Below are 20,648 nucleotides of genomic sequence, written 5' to 3'. Positions count from 1 at the left end.
GTATCAAGTTGTCAGAGGATATCTCTCCTAGCTTTGTTTGCACTATATGTTGTTCCGACGCAAACACCTTGCACCCAAAGATACAATGCTCCGCATCACATATGACATAATTATCATCGCTGGTTTTTCGTATACGATACGTGTAAGACCTGAAAGATCCATGTCCGGTCAGGAACTGCATAAAATAAAAATTTACTCGTTTGAACTTACATTTGTACCACTCTATCACATTGGGTATTCGTTTTTTGGTCCATTGTGCCTTGTCTATCTGTGCCTCCCATTCTGCTTGCCATTCTGTTAGTAATTGTTCTCTAATGGCGGCTCTGACCTGAGGTAGGTGGCCGTTTCGAGAGTTATAGAGCGTCTGCCGTTCTTTAGCTAGGAGGTGAATAGGGAGCGTGCCCGCTATTACCTGTAGGGCCATCGTTGAAGTAGTCCTGTACGCACTTGTAACTTTTAATAGAGGCTTTCGCTGGGCTCTGGTTATCATGTCTCTGTACTTTTTGTAATTTAGTACGTCTGCCTAGAAGGGGGTTTCCAATAGGAGAGTCGACTGTACCACTTGCAGGTACATTCTTCGTTTTTGGGTGCTTGGGCCTCCTATATTCGGCATGATTCTTTGTAGGGCTGCCGTTCTTTCTTCCGCCTTCTGGACTACATTTGTCAGGTGTTTTGTGAACCTTATGCCTGTGTCGATGTATATACCTAGGTATTTTGCATAATGTGTAGGCATTATAATAGTACTACCAATTGCTAAAACAACCTGTTTTTACGGGAAAACCACCGGCAACTATTAATGAAATCCCTGAAAAATGTTGTTATTTTTTAGAAGAAATCGAGAGCCTAAACGTAACAGCTTATTTTTAGGCTATTGCTATAATTTTTTATTTATCTTTAATAAAAGTTTAGTTTTTAGTGCCCTTTGTTTTTGCGCATACTGTACTCATCTGTCTTAAAACTTATATAACCACCTCCGTATCTATTACACATCTTTTATTCAGGGCCGTCAGTGAAAATAACATTATAATATTAAAAAGAGGCCGATTCTATTCAGAGACATTGCATTTTCACATAGTTTTCGTTCAACATTACTTTAAGTAGTGTGAGTTTACATGTTTATTTTTGTAGGGTTATTATTAGGTCGGTTGTTACCAGCTGGATAGGTAATGTGATTCTGTTTAAGTTCATGTGGAGAAATAGAGAGGAAGTTATCCATCGGGCTGTTATTTTAAGTGCACTGTATATTTAACCACACCACACGATTTTCAATCATAAAAGATGTCAACGTTGATGTCTCCTTTTATTTGCGACAGAACTGTTAATTTTAAACGATTAAAACATTTAAAACAAATCAAATTATTATATATATATATATATATATATATATATATATATATATATATATATATATATATATGTATATATATATATATATATATGTATATATATATGTATATATATATATGTATATATATATATATGTATATATATATATATATATATATATATATATATATATATATATATATATAAAACACACAATGCATTAAGAGTTTTTTCTAAATTTATACAAACATTAAAAAGTCACAAAAATGTCACAGTATGTTAACAAGAAAACAATATAATAATTCTTGTTAACATACTGTGACATTTTTCAGACTTTTTAATGTTTGTATAAATTTAGAAAAAACTCTTAATGTGTTTTTTACTGTATTTTTATTGTAATTTTTAAAAAGTTCTAACACCTAAACCTATGCATTAGACATTGTTTGATATCTTTATATGACTTTACAAGCATTAGAACTGAAGAAGTGCAGAAATACTGCACGAAATGTTTTCTATTAAAAGAATGAAATAGTTTTTTCATTTTTATTTCTCCTTGACCGATATCCCCACTTGCATTGTGTGTTTTAAATTTAGACGGTCGTACTCCTTTCAATATATATATATATATATATATATATATATATATATATATATATATATATATATATATATATATATATATATATATATATATATATATTTATATAATATAAAATTAGTTTTTCTTGGGTTTAGGTTCAATAAATTATATTACATGTTGAACTAGATTTTATTTTCCATAGAAATCAACGTTTCAACTGTTTATTAAAACCACGGACAATATGTTTTAATTAAACAAAGGAGAGACCATTAAGTTTTCTAGATATGCGGGTATGGAACTCATTAGCCCGTACGGTACATAGTAGATAGTTAAAATCTACCTTTGTATTAAGATTCTCAAAAATAGATAAGAAGGTGATTAGTTGTAGAAAGTAGAATAAGGATACGGAATTTTATTTCTTTCTTGGAACTCCATAAAGACAAAAAGATACGTAAATTTGAAAATTTGTTTAGATTAAGGAGAGGGATAGTTTTGGGTACATAATGCGACATGATTGAAAGTTGGTTTTGATTGGATGGAATATTAATTGTGGTGGTAACGATTTGGAAGTAGGAGAATTAATGAGGAGAGTGGAGCAGTGTGTTTTGTTCGATCGAAAGGAGAAGTCCAGTTTTGAGTGCAGTGTACTAAAAAAGAAAAAGGCCGGTTTGTGTTTGAAAAGTTACAAGCATCATCAAAAAAATCGTGTAATAGAACAAGTCGAGAGATGATATAAATTCTTGAGTCTAAAGTATCTAGTATTGTGTTAAGTGATTCAAAAATTTGAAAGATTGCATCAGGAGAAAGCCGGAACGAGTACGGTACGAAACAGTGAAAGGCAAGGAGAACAAAATTTAGCAGAGGAGCAGAGACATTCTTGGAGGACGTGGACGAGTTTTCCTTTGATCGAAATACCAGCAAGTAAGGAAACGTGTTATGGGTGAAGACAGTGTATAATCATCAGCAAAGGTCAGTCGTTTTCTGTTATGATATGAATGTATTATTTTTCGTGTTAAATACCACTGGGCATATGGAACTACATATTTCACTATTATAAAATCATCAAATTTCAATCAGTTTTGTTTATTATAAATCATTATAGTTGACTTTTTTTATGATACAATAATATTGATAAATAAAAATTGTTTTTATATCAAGAAAATTGAACATCATTTCTAAATGAAATCCATATGTGTATTATTTTGATTCTCTTTTGTCTATCCCTATAAGGAAACCACTGAGAAATATTTGAAGTCACAAAAGTAAGTATTGATAGGATCATTGAGCCCTGAGATTTATATTTTATTTATGTTTTGATTTGTTTAATTAATGAAAGAATTAATTTATTAATTAATTGAAGTAGATTACCTCTATAAACATCAATAGAGTCAAAGTAGATCATAATAATATAATATAATATAATATAATATATATATAATATATATACATATATAAATATATATATATATATTATATATATATATTATATATATATATATATAATATATATATATATATATATATATATATATATATAATATATATATATATATATATATATATATATCTCCGAAAAGTTTTCGCGGTTAGTACAATTAAACCTAGAGCTAAGATTAATATACTATTACAGGAATTAATATTAAACTTAACAGTCTTCCGACATCCTCTTCGATGTCTTCTTCAGGGCTTCTGAGGTCTCAGTCTACCGAGCCCCCAGACACTGCTACACTGATCAATAATCAATGCATTACTGGTGCTGGGAACAGAGGACGGGTCATTTATACCATCGATGGTAACGTGGCTTGGGTGGAGGTTGGCGTCTGGGCCAGAGCAAGGATTGGCGCGGGACTTGGCCAACCATATGGTGGAATATAGTGAATAGTGAAAATAGCAGGACACATTCGCTGGCTTTCCGTGTTTGAGTTTGTATCTTCCCTACAGACGTACTCCGTCTGGCTCACGGAGACAAGAATACAGCCGGGGCAAGTTAACCCTGCCTGTCGTAAGAGGCCACTAATGAGTGGAGATCCTTCGTTCGAGGTGTTGGGTTTGTAGAAATGCACACAGGGCGCTTCGGCATTACGGTCACCGGTCTACACTTCTAGTGTTCGAGACGAGCCTCTCGTGCGACCACTCTGCTCTCATTCCACAGAACCAAGGTTAGGTTGCACGTGCTGCGTCCCTGATACAGTATTTCCCCATTAAGAGCGTGGTGTTACGGCACGTACCTACTTGGTTAAAGTACAACAATAAAAGCAATAATAAAACTGAGGAGAAAATAAAAAAATATGAATTTACAACAAGAAGAAAACCGAGACGAAAATAAAAAAATGATGAAAGTACAGCAATAAAATAAAAAGAAACGAGAACAATAATAAAGGAACAAGAAAAAGTTTTTGAAACTAGAAAATAGAATGAAAGAATATGAAGAGCATATAAACAGCTGCTTAAATAAAATGAAAGAAGATAAAAATAAGATATTTGAAGAAACAGACAGGAAAATAGAAACCCAGAAACAGGAGATAGAAAAGAAATTGGAAATGGGAGAAAGCTTTGCAAGATAACACGCAGAAAACAAGAAGAGTAATCGAGAAGAAAGTGGTAGAAATAGGAACCAAAAATGTTTCTGGAAAAATCGATATATTATCATGCAAACTGCTAGTGGCATTAAGATCAAATTTGGTGTGGACGTCACAAAACAGCATCTCGTACCTTTCGATAAAAAACTCAAATATTAATTAAAATTTATTGAAATTTTTGAAGACTGCAAAGAAATAATAAGAACCAATTAAAAGAAAGAGCAAATATATGGTTCGTAAGCAAAGATAACAATATTCCCTTGTGAATAGATTTTAAGGGAAAAAATTTTAATTAGAGAAACACAAAACAGATAGAAATTAACCACGAGCTGCAAAATGGAAAATATCATAAAAAATTATGCATTCCTGAGGAAAGGTATGCAATTCAATTATTCAATAATTCACAACATTTACAATATAATTATACACCAGAACATTTGGTAGAATTAATAGCACGTCATTTTGATTAAATTATGAAAGATCATGTAACACAACAAAACTATAATGATATCGACATTCTATGCCAATTTCTACAATTGCGGGAAGCACGAAGAAAAAAGAAAGAAGAGAAGAAGTCTCGAAATGAGTTAAAAAACACCATATGCTAATATATACCAATATATCAATTCTATAGACCACAAGGACAGTTTACCAGTAATTATGAACAGAATAGATTCAGGGACAATCATGAATACAACAGACAAAATAGACATGAGAACAGATTTAGTCCCAATCGACCGGCAGTAAATATAAGAAAAGTTGGGCGGGAATTCCTGGAAATTATATCATATGACTTATTTTTCGAGGATCACGTCAACGGATTTTTTTTTTGACAACGGATTGCTGAAATTATTTTAAGTAGTACCATTGAATATATGTGAGGGAATTTAAAAATGAAAGGAAAAGAGCGAGAAGGTGGCCTCCACGATCTCCAATATAAGAAGATATAAATGAGAGAATTAGAAATGAATGTATGACACTAAACAGAAATGTGTAAGTGTATAAATGCGTAACTAGTGTAAGTCGTCGCTCTTTTGAAGATGGCTTGCAAATATTTTTTTTTGTGTTTTGTTAAGTAAATATTGTGTTTTAAATTTAATGTTATTTGTATATTAAACGCCATGTCACTTATAATTACTTAGGTATATTGATATCTTTTCACGGCCAAACTGATAAAATTTTACCTAATTTTTGTTTCAATTAATGTTTGGCACAAAAAATGACGAATAACTCACAAATTAAAGCAGTTAGATATAGATAATGCATAACAAATAATAAAGTATCATAAACATAACATTTTATTGCAATATTAAAATACAGGGTGTTCTATTTAAGAAAGCTCACTTCAAGTTTCAACCCACCCTTTATATCAATATTATATATTTCGCTATATTATAAAGTTTAAACAAAATTAGACTATACTAAAAAGCTTTTAAACATAAATATATTTTTTAAAATCAAATCTCTACAATTCTACAAGGTGTTAGTTTTGCTACGTAACTAATAAAAAAACGTAATTATCTTTTAAATTACCCTGTATAACACTGTCAAAACTTATATTGAAAAAAAAAACGAGAACATAGAGGAATCCAAAAATGTAAAAATATATAGGATGTTCCAATAAAAAAAATTTGTTTCACCCCATTAACAAGGGTGGCCCTGTACTTTTGAAAATATTTTTAGAGTATGGTCCTATCTGTGCTCCATCTTTAACCTAAATTTTTTTTCTATCTCTTACGACAAATACGTAATTGATTGGGCTTCCTCACACTAATAACGTACACTATATATATATGTATATATATATATATATATATATATATATATATATATATATATATATATATATATATAGAATGAACCAGAAGTATTTAATTTAACGTTTACTTCCTTATATATATATATATATATATATATATATATATATATATATATATATATATATATATATATATATATATATATATATATATATATATATATATATATATATATATATAGTCCCTTCCCATATTAGTTGGCCCATATATGAAATTAATTAATATGGAATTTTTATTAATGTTTATTAAAAATATTACCCTTATGATTTTTTTTTTATTTTTTTTTTTCAATAAGAAAAACATTTTTTGCCTAATCGTGGCTTTTCATTCACTTACGTCAAGATATAGTTAATTTTTTCATAATTACTTTAAAACTAGAGGTAGTGATGAAAAAATGACATCAAAAAAATTGTCAATTATGAGCCCTAACAACTAAATAGGATACGAAGTACTCAAAAACAAGACAGTAAATGAGACAGTCGGTATAAAAGTGAACGGGAGTTTAATAAATAACAACATTAGGTATGCCGACGATACAGTCATAATAGCCGACAACTTGGAAAAATTCATGAAAATTAGCAAGAACAACAATACAAACGACATATTAACGGTAGGCGGCCAGCAGATTGAGAGAGTAAAAAGATATGGGAACGATACTTGGGAACGATAATAACAGAAAATAACGATTATACTGCAGAAATAAGAGTTAGAATTGAAAAAGCACGTGTCAACTTCGTGAAAATGAAAAAGATTTTATGCAGCAAAGATCTGACATTGGCACTCAGAATAAGGCTAATTAAATGCTATGTACACAGTGTACTCTACCATGGAGCTGAATCATGGACATTAAACCGGAATACAATAAACCGACTTAACGCGTTTGAAATGTGGACATTTAGAATGTCTGAATACAGAAGTGTTAAGGAGAATAGGCAGAGAGAGGGAAATCTAAAATACAATAAAAGAAAGGAAATTGCAATATCTCGGACATGTGATGAGAGGCAAAAGATACAACATCTTGAGACCCATAATTTAAGGAAAAGTATAGGGTAGGAGAAGCGTAGGAAGAAGATGCGTTTCTTGGTTGAAGAACCTGAGAGAGTGGTTTGGTTGCAGCTCAAGGCAATTGTTCAGAGCAGCTGCCTCGAAGGTCAGAATAGCCATGATGATTGCCAACCTTCGTCGCGGAGATGGCACTTAAAGAAGAAAAACAACTAAATGTTCGGACAAACGAAAATTTATTGAAAACTTTCATCTTCACAACTTTGCTTATTACACCAAAGAACGAGATCAACAATGCACTAAAATCTATCATTAATAACAAAATATTAAAATAGTTCCTATAATAAAATAGAAGGCAATCCTATCTGGTATTGTTTTTACTAAGGAATTACACATGTCAGGGTCGAAACTATCCCACAATTCACCCAATTTACTCTTCAAATCGGCGACGGTTCTCTGAGGATCAATACACAATTTCTGTTTTATCTTCTCAATAACATTAAGGTCTGGACTGTTCGAAGGCCATGGGATTCAGTTCTGATAACTCATTTTCGAAAGTCTCCTACGTAAACATCAAATTTCGATTCGTCACTGAATATGACTCTAGCCCACTTATCAACGGTCCATGAAATTTTCATGTTGTTCAATTGAAGCGGTTGCTTAAAGTTTTCGTAGACCGTTGATGGCCGGTCCCGATTTATATTAACTGACGAATGTAAGTTTGATATTTGCACGGGAGACTTTCGAAAACGGTTTATCAAAACTAAAAATGAATAATTCCATACAGATTGCCTCTAAAGAACTGTGAAGTGTCCCAAAGGAATTATGATTTGGGGGTGCGTGTGATCAGCTGGTGTAGGAAGATATGAGGTGGTGAAAAGCACAATTAAAGTAACAAGAAATTTTAAAAAATAGTCTTTTACCAAGTGATCACGATCTCTAGCAGGACTTGAATTTTATATTCCAGCAAGACGGTGCTGCATGCCATACAGCGAAAACGAGTAAAAAATGTTTTGAATACAATAACATTAACGTCCTCTCATGGCTTTTGAACAGTCTAGACCTTAATGTAATTGAGACATTATGGCATAACATAAAACAAAAATTGCGTAATAATAACCAGAGAAACGTTGCCGATTTGAAGAATAAATTAGATAACTGATGGGATAGTTCCAACTCTTACTTGTGTAGATCCTTAGTACGAACAATGCCAGACAGGATTGCCGCGGTTTTAAAGGCGCATGGCGATGTAACCCAATATTAGAATAGTAATTTCTTGAATTGTCCGAACATTTAGTTGTCACGACGTTATGCAATATTTTCGTTTATTTTGCCGATAACGCTGCAATTCAAAGTTTATAGAGACCGAGCCATTTCAATATTTTGTTATTAAAGATAGAGTTTAATGTATTATTTCAATAAATTTGCGTTTATCCAAACATTTAGTTGTTAAAGCTCGTAATCTCAAATGTATTTTGTGTTAGCGATGAGAAAATGTGTTCAATCATCAGTATATTTTTTAATTCTGAAAAATTCAATTCGGAAAACGCGAATATGTTTCAGTTGTATGGTTTAGTGGGAGAATTATAGTCAGAAGATACAAAACTATAGATTCGGTCGTCACAAAACCTAGAAATGTCAAAATTAATAAAATATCTGAAGCACTTCGAAGGGCGTTAAGACCAATTATTAGTGAAAAATCGCCACGCAACTTATCTAGAGTTAAGTGTTTTGTGAAATGACGTGCAGAGAATCCCACAAATTGGGATTTAGTTGGTACAAAGTAAGTTATATAGTTAACTAAATCAGTACGAAATATTTTTAAAAAAATTTATTTTGATTCAGGTTGAAGAATAGTCACTTTTAACATTACAACAGAATCAAAATAGGTTAAAATGGTCAAAAAAGCATAAAGATTACATTCACGATGAGATGCAATAAAATGTAGTGATGAGTCCAGAGTAAAAGCACAAAATAAATAATAATCAGAATGACCTCTCTCAGATGCACGTGATCGCCGTATTTAAAACGGACAACACAGGCTCGGATTAAGAAATTTGTGACAAGCTACGACAGAACCGTAATTTAAATTTGAAGAGGTTAATAATTTAGAAATGCTCAGGAAGATGCATATTGATGGCAAGGATCTGCGCATAATAACCAGTCTCTATTGGAACCAAAGTGCTGAGATAAAGATGGCAACTTACACAGTGGGAAGATAGATATTAAAAAGGGTGTACGACAGGGATGCGTCCTCTCGCCACTCCTGTTCAATATATACTCTGAACAAATCTTCAGAGAAGCACTGGGAGAAGTTTCGGAGGGTATCAAAGTAAACGGAGAGGTAATCAATAATATTAGATATGCTGACGACACAGTTATTATCGCAAATGACTGCAACGAGCTTCAAAAACTCATGCAAAGCATACACACAGCAAGTCAAGAATATGGTTTAGAACTCAATACAACCAAAACTAAATGCATGCTCATCAGCAGAACACAACAACCTCCGATGCAATTGACATTAAACAACCGAAAAATAGAACAAGTGGAGACATACACATACCTTGGAACCACAGTCAACACAAAATGGGACCAGTCAACAAAAAATAACATCACGAATTGAAAAAGCGCGAAACGCGTTCAACAATATGAAAAAGTGGTTCACAAGCAAAATCTCAATGGAACTAAAATTAAGACTGGTCAAGTGTTATGTCTTCCCGGTCTTATTCTATGGAGCAGAGGCATGGACCACAACGGAAGTCACCCTGAAGAAACTAGAATCCTTTGAGCTGTGGATATATCGCCGTATTCTTCGGATATCCTGGACAGACCACATCACTAACGTGGAAGTAATGCAGAAAATAGGCAAAAGAAAAGAAATAATCTTCACCGTAAAGAAACGGAAGCTTGAGTACTTCGGACATGTCATGAGGCATACTAAGTACCGGCTGCTACAGTTAATAGTCCAAGGAAGAATCGACAGTAGGAGGGGGCCGGGAAGAAGACGACACTCATGGATGCATAACCTGCGACAATGGTTCGGACTAACATCGACCGAACTGTTCAGAGGTGCCGTAAACAAAATTTTGTTAATAGCCAACGTCCGAAACGGATAGGGCAAAGGAAGAAGAAGAAGAAGAATAATTTAGTAAATTTGAAATAATTTAATCTATTTAAATAATAAAATAAATTATACCGGGTTAATTTTTCTATTCTTGGATTAACATATTATACTTGGAATGTACTGAATTAAAATATAGGATAAAAAAAAGAACATTTTCAGAAAGTTATATACAATACTAGAAAAAGATACATACATATGATGGATTAGGAATATTTCCATAATGAACATAGTCCAAATATTTTTGATAGTGTGAAGTGAACACCTAAAGGCGGCTACAGACACACATGCAAGCTTGTCCAGCATGCTTCTTCAATCTTTTTGTACAAGCACGCTTAAGTGTTTGTAGGGAAATATGGTGCAAGCTTTGTGATTGTACAAGCGGCTTGAGGATTGAAAGGATCTTAATTATGCATGCTTGAATTAAGCGCGCTCGCGCCAGCAAAACGGTACGTATGTACCCAAGATTTTCACGCTTGAACAAGTTGGCGTCCGTTGTGTTGCTTTGTGAGGTAGCATTTGAGTAATTTTCGTCATGACCAGTGATCTCAAAAAGGTTAACCGTGATTTAGTGGAAGAGTTTATTCAAGAATAGCAAAATCAGCCATATCTTTGGCACATTAAATCCAAAGATTATCATAACAAAGCCAAAGAGGGGTACAGCATAAAAAATATTATAAGAAAAATATAGGTTAATTGACGTTAATGCCGACAAGGTTGCAGTTTTAAAAAAAAAATAAACTCTTTCCAGACTAATTATAAAAGAGAAAATAAAAAAGTTGAAAATGCGGATCACTCTGGAATGGATGCAGATGAACGTTATGAGCCCACACTTTCTAGTGACTAGTCTAGTCTAAGTCTAGTAAGCTAATGTGAAAATAGGTATTTCTTTTCATCAACTATTGTTTACACTACACGGTACTCTTTTTTATTCGTGATTTTATTTTTTTTTTACAAGAACAAAAGCGGCCAAAGCGAACGTATCATCGTCCGAGCTCGACATATTTTATTAAGCTACCTCCATCTTTATTAAGCATACTTGTACGTGTGGTGCTAAAGGCAAATTGTGCATACTTGTACAAAAAGATTGAACCAGCATGCTGGACAAGCTTGCAGTTGTGTCTGTAGTCGCCTTAAGATGCAAACTTGCGGTTACACGACATAGGACGCAGTGGCGGCCGGTCAGGGTCGGCAGGGTCGGCAGTGCCGACCCACACCTTTATAGATATTATAGATTTTTTTAATATTTAATTTAATCAGTATTTCAATAATTAATTGTGGCAGGTAATCAGTTGATGTCATTTGTTTTTGTGAAATAAAAAAATATCTGTGAGATAATGAGATAATAAAGACTAAATTTTATTCATGGTTTTTAAAAGAATTCGACCAATTCGACCAGACTAAATTTTATTCATGGTTTTTAAAAGAATTCGTCCAATCTGAGCGTTAAGTGACCCTGCGTAGACACTTTTCGAATTGATGATCCGATATCGGAGACATCCATCCGCCTGTGGATTCTTAAAAAGGCACGTTTTGCGTTTTCGGCGAGCCGATCCCAACCTTGACGATTTACTTGTAAAAATCAACGGAATATTAGTTGATTAGCAACCAAATATACATTTCTTTCCATATGAACTTAATTACCAAGTACGGCAAAATTAAATTTGCCGATGCTTCATTTAGATTGGTGATTGGTCGCGAACTGTACATTGCGAGCGCGGGATGAAATGTTATTTCATATAAGAACGTAAGTAGTAAAGTGAAGTGATATTCAGTGCACGAACTAGCCTTTCTTTATGTGATTTATTTTTATTTTCTAAAGTAATACTGTGATACGTTACGTCTGCCGTAAATAGTTAAAGGTTAAAGGGTTTGACATAGAAGTTTTTTTTAAATTAAAGTGTAAACAAATTCAGGTAAATTAACCTAAAAAATGCAAGCCATGGGAGAAACTGTAAGTATTGATAAGTCTGATATTGTAAATTATATTTTGCATAATGGGTTTTCATCTATTCCATACGAAGAACAAATTGTTATTAAAAATAAGGGGCGTCCTTTGCCTAAAATGTCCCGGCTTATAAATATTAGTGCGAGTAAGGGAAGTAATAGATCATTTTCAGATAATTGGTACAGCAAGTACTCATGGCTTACCGGGAGTGAAATAAAAAACAAACTTTTCTGTTGGCCTTACATTTTATTTTCGACAAATCCGGGGCAAACATCAAAATCCGTGGTGTGAATCTGGTTACGATAATTTAAAGGAATTATTTAGGGCTTTACATAAACATGATATTTCGAAAGATCATACTTACAGCAACATTAAATTAGATTTATTTGGAAAACAAAATATCTATGTTTCATTAGATAATGCCCAACGTGAAAATGCTATTAAACATAACGAAATTGTAAAAAATAATCACGCAGTTTTACGTCGTTTAATTGATATTGTAATTTTTTTAAGATTTTCAGGAATTATCTTTTAGGGGACACAATGAATCGGTGCATTCGTTAAATCAAGGTAATTATAGGTAATTATAGAGAACTAATAAAAATGTTTAAGAAATCCGATTTGGAATTTTCTAATTTACTTTCTGATTCGAAGACATTTAGCGGTGTATCTAAAACAATCCAGAATGAATTAATAGAATCAATTAGTTACATTTTGAGTAACGTTATTGAATCTGAGATTCAGGAAACCATTTGCTTTTCACTAGAAGTAGATGAAACTACCGACATATCATGTCATTCACAATTATCAATTGTTGTTCGATACGCGTTACGTGGTAATATCTATGAGAGGTTTTTAGGTTTTACAGACGTGAGTAAAAGCCATAAGGCAGAATATATTTTTGGTGTTTTAAAGGACAGATTAAAATTTTTTGATATCAAAAATAAATTGGTAGGACAAACTTATGACGGCGCTGCCGTAATGTCTGGTGAATTAAATGGTCTCCAGGCAAAAGTTAAAACTATTGCACCGCAAGCTTTATTTACTCACTGTCATGCGCGTAGAATGAATTTAGTTTTGCAGGATACATGTAAAAAAATTAAAGAATGTCGTCTTTTTTGCCAGTTTAAGCGGATTTGCTTCATTTTTCTCAAGCTTACCTAAACGGACTAATGTTTTAGAACGGTTTGTTTCGAAAAAAATGCCAACAGTTTGTCAGACGCGATGGAATTTTCAATCTCGGTTAGTTTTCACTGTAGCAGATTTTCGTGAACAGCTTTTGGAAGTTTTTGATTTTATTATTGAATGCGACGATTTTCAAAGTGATGATATCTCGATCCGTGAACCAATCGGTTTGAAAACTTTATTAAATGATTATTCTTTTAACATACTTTTAAATATTTTTAAGAAAGTGTTTACCCAAACCGATTTGATATTCAATGTTGTTCAAAATCATTTTAACTGACATTATTCATTCCAAAAATAGAATAACAAGACTGGTGCAAAATCTCAGAGATTTTCGTAATGATAGTAATTTCCAGTATATACGCAGTGAAGTTTTGGACTCGCTTGATATTTCCGAACCCCCAAAAAAAAGACAAAGGCATGACACAGAAACAGATATCGAAAAACGAGTATATTTTGAAATTTTGGATACTATTATTATGCAAATAGATACTCGTTTTTCGAATTTTGAAGATTTGCAAATTTTTGACCTCTTTGACGATTCAAAATTTAAAAGTTACGCCAAAGAATTTCCAAGATATTTATTAGACAGGTTAATTAAAAATTATCCATCATTCTTTAATAAAATAAAATTAGAAAATGAATTAAAAGTTTTATATGCTGATCTAAATATTTTCGGAAGATGGGATAAGTTACAAGATATGTATAATTTTATATACTGCAATTCATTACAACAAACTGTTACCGAAATTAATAAATTATTGTCATTAATTCTCTCATTACCACCAATGTCTGCCTCAAATGAACGAGATTTCTCTTGCCTCAAAAGAATCAAAACTTATTGTCGAAATACCATGAAACAAGAGAGAATGTCAAGCTTGTCTCAAATGTCAATAAAAAAAAACTTTTAAAATCTCTCCAAAACTCTAATAAATTTTACGATGACGGTATAACCCATTTTGCTACTTCCAAACAACGTAGACTTGAGTTAATTTATAAACATGTTTAGGTTCTAAATTTATAGGAAAAAACAAAAAAAAAATAAAAAACAAGACGGTATACCTATCTGAGGAGACAAAAAATACCTTGCCGACCTTGTCTCTCAAGCCACGAGCCGCCACTGATAGGACGATGCTCTTCTGTTAAATATAATTGCACTGACATGCTTTTAAATTGGAAATACAAATATAAGTAATTCTTAGCTTTAAAATCAATAAACAGCTGATAATAGAATTTATATATTGAGTGGAAAATTACTAGAAATAAAAAACAAATGTTTTTATATGCCTTTTAAAAATTGTAAAACTACATTTTCGAAATGAAATGAAAGTTTTTTTACTTTTTCAAAGTATCCAGGAAGGTGAGAAAAATAACAATTAGTATTTATGTATTCAGATGTTAGAAGTTAAAATATACATTTAAAACAATTTCAAGTTTAAGAATTACAGCGAATACTCATTTTTAATAAAATAAAGTTATTACAAGTTAAAATACAGTATAAAATAACAGTTATGGCAAAAAAGTAAGTTGACTGACTTTCAAAGAATAATTTGTAAGCTTTCGGTGTTGGATGTCTATACTTTCATTGTTTAGGTCACAATTTTCCGCAGCTGCTGCCTTTACCACTTCAACATATCTCAATTCCTGATCATTAACAAAGATTACGCAAACTTCACCAATACTGTCTCACCGGTATCCAAGAAAACAACGTCTTTGAAATAATACCAAACATCTGAGAAATGAGAATTACCGCTAAAAGCTCCAAGTTTGTAAACTGGAAGATCAACTGGCAACAATGAGGAAAGAAGTTTGTTCAAATATTTTATTTGAAGAATATAAGAAAACTACTTTCAGATTTTGTACATCTAGAGACTGTTCTCTTAAAATCCGTCAACGAATTGAAGCAACAATTGCAAGTAATATGGGATTTAATTACACCATAATTTTGCCTGAACTTGATTAAAACTATGCATTGCAGAATTTTGGATGTAACTAAAAATAAAGGGGACCTCAGTCACTGCAAAATTTTCAAATTTTTTTTGTTAACATTACGTATTGTATGCACTTTGTTAATTTGTTGTTATTTTGTTAAATTAATTGTTATTATACAAAAATATATATTTTCTATAATTATAGTAATCCAAAAATACTGTTTGATATATATATATATATATATATATATATATATATATATATATATATATATATATATATATACCGTGGAGGTAAACAATCGTAACTCCAATTTTTGCCGAAATGGAGTTAAGACGCTCTTGTTGTCAGGTTTTCATAGCATCTGGTGGAAAAGAATCATACATCCAGCATTATTAGTTGCCTAGATATGTCGTTTAAAAACAACCGCAACTACATTAGTCAGTTGAGGTAAACAGTAGTATATCCATAGGTACGTGCGTACACGATAGTATGCTTTGGAATGCGGTAGTGGTAAACAACCGTAGCTCCAGTTCTACATTAAATGATATTTAGTTGAGGGTGTTACCACGTGTTACTATTGTTATTATTTTACTTTATTGCTTCTACTGACGTTAGAATTAACATGACTTCTAATGAAAACAAACATTTACGTCAATTAATTAGTGCAAGGGTGTCTAAAATTATGAACCTGAATTAAATAACGGATAAAATGTACAAATTATATTTGGCAAAATGTTAATAAAGATGATGAAGTTTCCAAAGCAGAAACTGCCAAGATGTAGCTTTATAAAAAAAATTTCAATACTGAATTTAACCTGGGATTCAAAACTCCCTCAGTTGATACATGCGATTAATTTAGTCAACAACTCAAACAAGGTGATCAAGATGAAGCAACGGCTGCTGTTCGTCAGAAATATGAAGATCATCTTCACGACACTGATATGAGGTATACTGAAAAGAACGACAAAATAACAAGTAAGTTACCAGTTGATAGAACCAAAGTGATTATGATCGACATATACAAAAAGTCTTCCAACCCCTTACCTGACAAATAATCAAAGCTTTAATTCTACTACACTAAACCTGACAATTTATGATTCCACCACAAACAAGGCTTACTGCATGGTGTGAGACGAATCGAAAGCTGGAAGGGGTGGACATGAAATTGCTTCAGCATTATTGAAGTGCAGTGAAATTGTTCTTGCAAATTCTACGGTAGAACATTTAATTATTTGGTCGGACAATTGTCACAGTGATGTTCACTTACCTATGGCAACTAAAAATATGTCCAAATTTGAAAACAATAGACCACAAGTTTTTGTTGAGAGCGCATACCCACATGGAGACAGACCATGTTCATGGTTTAATTGAAAGGACGTTAAAAAAACAAGTAACTATGGAAATCGTTACGCCTTGGGACTGGCAGCAAATAATCCGCTCTACAGGTGTAACTGTGATGCAAATGGAGGTATCGGATTTCAAAAATTTCGAAATATTGTATGCCAAACCTCACTCACCATGTATTGGTAAAAAACGGAATAATGAAAAACAAGAGTTCCTTATTACAACTGTGGTGCAGTTTCAAATTCACGCTGCGTCGTCGTTAACTATTTTTTATAAAACAAACTTTACAAACCAATATTTTGTGAGTTTGAATGTACTAAGATCAGCCAGAACTCAAGTATCATTCCCTGATCAATTTCCTGCTATGCGTATGAATTGTAAAGGTATCACAAAAAAAAACAACATTTATTAAAGCTTTGCCAGTGGATCCCGGTGCAATTTCATAATTTCTACCAACAGTTGTCAATTTCAAAGCAGCAAACAGGTGACGGTGACAGCGACAACTAAAGTAAAAATATTTAGGTTTTATATTTTTTCTACTTAACGATTTTTTTTTTGTTTCAAACATTGTGATTTGGTTTTTGCATTTTTAAACACAGAATATAATATTTTTGTCATCACTTACGATTTTTATTTTGCATATTACCTGTTTGAAGATATAGAGGTAAAAAGTCGTAACTCCTAGTATCGTACACCAGGTAAATCATTTTTTAAAAATAATAATATTTAGTAATAGATTTCCATTTACGTAGTGTAATGTACCAATAATGTTGAATTCAATAATATGGAAGTACAAAATTTTTTATAGTTGTTTTGCGTTTTCCTGCAACAAATGTATACATTATGGATATACGACTGTTTACCTCCACGGTACAGATATATATATATATATATATATATATATATATATATATATATATATATATATATATATATATATATAATTAATATTTCTTGGATTTATTAGATTTAGGTTCAATAAGTAATAATAAATTTGGAACTAGATTTTATTGTCCATTGAAATCAACGTTTCGGAAGGAAAGCTTTACCTTTGTCAAGATTCTAAAATGTACAAGATTAGTAACAAAAAGTTATTGTTATTGTAATTTTTTTTATATATTTTACAATATCAGAAAATTGGCCGGGATATTAATGAAACACTCTATTGACTTTTTGTCTAGCTTTCGGAATGGTTTTATTCCTTTTTCAAGACACTGTAATAAGAAATAAATGTAAATATTTATAAAATATCACAATTCTTCAGTGCAACTTACTAGTCGTTGAGATTATTTGTAAAAGCATAGACACTCAACATTAATAACACAAATATAAAATATAAAATAATGGACAAAAATACATTCTAAAATTCTTTTAAATTTAGGTACAGATAGTAAAACTTAGTTTTACTCTGTATATATCTGTATATATATATATATATATATATATATATATATATATATATATATATATATATATATATACGTATAATTTCCATAAGAGATCTAAAAAATTGGAAAATACAAATTTTATGAAAAATTAAAAGTAGAAAATATTAAAAAAAAACTTTGAAGATTTAATTAAAATCGATATGTTGTAACAGAACTAATACCAGTTGTAAAAGTAAACAGAAATAACATCCGACTTAAAAATTAAGAGACCATTATAAATTTCTCTTCAACTATGTAAGTTAATTGCAACCCTATTACCCATTTATCTACCTCTCGCCCAACTTTCAAAGTGTGAAATCAGGACCTTGTAAAATAATGAGATAACTAAGTACAAGGTCACAGCATCCTTCAGATCGATACTCTCTCGAACAGCACCAACAATCAAGCACTTGGAAATTTTGACACAAAACCATGCATAAATTCTAAATAAAACTGTTAAATATTTCTTAAAATTTAAGTGTTTTAATCCACAAATACTCGATTTCTTCTCAAAAATTGTGTGACAAGATTACTACTTATCTACTTGTGCTTGTTGCATATTCCATAAGTAGCACAATTCGCTAACTCGAAAAGAGTTCACTAAAAAATCGAACTAAGACAGCTATGATTTATCGTACACGCCGCTACGAACAGTCTGTAATTATTCTAAAGTAGTATTGATTGCCTTAGCCAAATCTGAAATTGAGTAAAAAAACTTACAAAACATTGTGCGAGGAATCTGGAACGACGCCCAGCGTCGGTTTTCTCTGTTTGACGGCGGCGAGCGTACTGAAAAGTCGGGAGAATGGGAGCGGTTATGCGGCGATACAATATTTCGAGAACGGTTCGGGGAGAAATGCACCTGGAACATTAAATCTATAGTATAACGATAAGAGATTATAGGTACCTTCTGTAGCTGGCACGAAAGGGACGAGTTTAAATGATATTTATAGCTTTTGTTTAAACAAAATTATAGGTACAATTATTTTACTGAATTACTACATGGAAAAAGTAAAGATAAGAATCTAATCGAATATTATGTTAATTTCACAGAAAATATCACTGATTAGCTATCGCGATCATTAACTCCATAACAATACAATAATTTATACATAAAGAAATTAAACTAATTAATTCAACTGTTCATTTGTTTAGCACAAAAATGCTGCCACTAGTTACACATAGTTCAAAACCTAAGCAAATTTCATAAACTTGCTGAAAGTTATGTTAAAAAATTCAAGGTTGTCTGCATGAAGATTTGCAATATATGGTACTCTAGACTTGTATGAATTAAAACCAACATTGGTCCGCCTAAAGGGCTGATGAAGTGATCTTGTGTTCCTAACTGGAACTTCCACCAACATTTTAGAAATCAATGAAATGCAATCAATCATACAATTAATGATTTTTTTTTTATTTAATTAATGGCTTTGGATAACTTGATCCATTCAGCCACGACAATGTATTACTACTTGAATTTGTTAATGATGTATTGATCTATTGCATTTTTAACAAAATAGTACTTCGCATAGAGGTAAATTAAAAATATAATGTAAACATCAGTATCACAAGAATCAGTAGATTGATAAAAAACCATACATTTATTCATTCCATTCAATGCCTTAACCAACTTAAAGTGAATATTTAAAACCAACAAGGGATTACATAATATAGAGATACTTTTCACACTAAAGTGACTTTCATAGCGACTTTATTACAACACAAGACAGGCAACGGTTAGGAGGTAACTATATAACATAAGGATAGACAGAGGGAACAAAGCTAGATTTATACATTCACATTACACATTCCATCCTAAATTTTTCTTTTAGTCCTTTGTAAATATTCCCAAAAAATTTGGTTAAGCCTAATATTATAACGAGAGATATATAAAATAGAAGATTGACACTGAGGAAGAGGTATTTGTTCTTTTATCAGATTTTTCAATAGATACTTAATAGCAGTATCATTATATATGCACCCGAACATCCAATGATTCATATTGTCAGTGTTACCATTACAATCACAAAGTTCTGTTTCACTTAAATTAAATCTATGAAGATAGGCTTTCACAGTAGCATGATTAACAAGACATCTAACAAACATTGAATATACTCTTCTATTGGTATGACCTTTTGCAGCAAAAGGCGCAGTAGGTAAAACAGGGTGAATTTTTGTGTAAAGGTTGTTACTTCTGTTACAAAAAGCATTCCATTCAATTTCCCAGTTTTCTTTTAATTCTTGTTTACGCAGCGAGAATAAATCACTTCTATTGAGCCAGCTAATTTCTAATCCTTTTGAAACCGCTTCTTTAGCAAAATAGTCTGCTTTGGTGTTAGCCGGGATACCAGCATGTCCTTTTACCCAAATGAAAGAGA

The 20,648-nt window shown here is 31.8% G+C and overlaps 1 protein-coding gene across 1 annotated transcript in view; it reads right to left on the bottom strand.

Moving 5' to 3' along the window:
- The window catches only part of LOC140450203 (uncharacterized), an 83,776-nt gene extending 64,729 nt beyond the window's left edge, over positions 1 to 19,047 (bottom strand). The window contains exon 1 of the mRNA XM_072543675.1: positions 18,991 to 19,047. The gene's annotated coding sequence lies outside the window, so the exon portion shown is untranslated. The remainder of the gene's footprint in view (positions 1 to 18,990) is intronic.
- Between the last annotated feature and the right edge of the window lie 1,601 nt (positions 19,048 to 20,648).

Source organism: Diabrotica undecimpunctata, chromosome 9 (genome assembly GCF_040954645.1).
Source record: "Diabrotica undecimpunctata isolate CICGRU chromosome 9, icDiaUnde3, whole genome shotgun sequence".
Lineage (NCBI taxonomy): Eukaryota > Metazoa > Arthropoda > Insecta > Coleoptera > Chrysomelidae > Diabrotica > Diabrotica undecimpunctata.
The sequence above is the reverse complement of the archived record's forward strand: the minus strand, read 5'-3'. Positions and strand labels throughout refer to the sequence as shown.